This window comes from Atta colombica, unplaced genomic scaffold (assembly GCF_001594045.1).
Source record: "Atta colombica isolate Treedump-2 unplaced genomic scaffold, Acol1.0 scaffold9, whole genome shotgun sequence".
Classification (NCBI taxonomy): domain Eukaryota; kingdom Metazoa; phylum Arthropoda; class Insecta; order Hymenoptera; family Formicidae; genus Atta; species Atta colombica.
This window is the reverse complement of record NW_017259583.1, coordinates 1,295,130-1,297,087: the sequence shown is the minus strand read 5'-3', so window position 1 is coordinate 1,297,087 and position 1,958 is coordinate 1,295,130.

Genomic DNA, 1,958 nt, shown 5'->3' with positions numbered 1-1,958 from the left:
CCAAATATAACATTTTTTCCCGAGCAATAGTTGCCGAAGTAATATTGTATTTTATTTATAGTTGAGCAATTTTATTTTCAATAATAATAATTATAAGAAGCATTTGTGCAAATAAAAATGCAAATAGAAATAAAAATGTTAATTATAATAATTGATTTAAAAGTGCAATTCAAGGATTAAAAAAAGGATTTATGAAGCTAATTAAATAAAAGTTATAAAAAAATGTATCGACATATTTTGAACATAAAATATAAAATTCATAAAATATTTATTTCTCAATATCACATTCTCCTTTTCATCTAGAATAAGAAAAACATCAATTTATGTATAAGTATAAGATTTATGTATAAATGTAAGAAAGGAAATTATATGGAAAATAAGGAATAACTTTCTAAATATTTAATTTAAAAAATGGACCTTAAATTCGGAATATTTAAAAATGAATTTCTTCCAGTTGTATTTTCAGTTTTAATTAACGGATGCGCAAAAGATTACTTTTCTCAGGTTAATCAAACAGATATGTATGCAGATTTCACCTAGATAAGGTGCATCACTGATCATCGAGTCAGGACGAATTTCACTTTCGAACCGAACGCATCGCTCGAGCGAACGATGCACTCGTAGCTCTCTACTTCCACCCATCGAGTATCGCGGAAGGTCGTTTGCAGGTCGGAAACCTGCTCTTGCGGCTACGTTTCTCTGGTTCCGTAGACTGCAGGGCCGCAAAGTTTTCAAGCACCACAACGAATACATGCGACTTAATAATCTATGTATTTATGTATATATACAATAATATCGAAATGACCGTAAAAAAATATGAACTTTCTCGATTTATCTTCATCGATCGAATTCGAGCATGAACGTATGAATTGAAATAGAAATTAAGCATCAAGGTCAGATCTGACAGAGTGGTTGTTTTACGCAAGAATGTTTGCAAAATGCATGCGATAGCGCGTGTGACACGCTGGATGCATTCATCCCTGACAAAAAGCCGCTCATATGGACCTAAGCTGTCTTACGGCGATCGCCCTGTCGACCGAAGACATCATTTATCGCGGGTAAGTGAAAATATACATATATGTATATATACATTTTACGATCATAGCCTGACTACTTTCCCATCGTGGAAACTCGACGCCGACGCTGGGCGACCTTATCTCACCACTGTGGAATGAGAGACGCGAGATTATACGGAATACGGGATATAGACACATGTACAAGGTGAAAAATAGAAACAGCCGTTGAATTTTATTGAGCAATCTTAGTTATATACGATGCACATCGTTTTCGAAAGCAAATTTCTTTTGGAATAAAATTATATATACGAATTTATAAATCAGAAACATAAGGGTCACATGAATTGGCTGAAAAGAAATTTCGGTAAGAATTATAGATAATAAATATTTAACATAATAGGAAGTGCGTGCCTTATACTTTGAATTTAATAATTTGCAACATTGGAAAAATAGAATTTTATAACGATTATAATATAGAAAAAATAAATATTGACATTTTCTATTTTTAAAAATTATAAGTTTTAAATAAAATCTTATGAGTTTTGTGAATTATATTTTGTCTTTATAAAAAATGTTAATATTTATATTTATTTTAAACTAAAGCTTGTTTGTGACGTATAATAAAAAATTTAAATTATTAAAATTTCTTTAAAATATCATATTTATTATTGTAATTAAGAGCTTTATTTTTCTTTTAACATTACAAAATAAAAACTATACTTGTATAAAAAAAAAAATATATTTTACTGTTTTTTACTTCGCCGAAAATGCTTCTTCTGCAATCACCTGTAATTGAAACATTTTTTTTGGCCGAGAGATTTTAATAAAGAAAAAAAATTCATCAGAAAGTTTATTATTTTTTTTAATTAGTTATGAGACACGATCTAAATATTTTTCCTATTAATTGTCTATTAATTTCCTATTAACGTTGGTCATAATTTC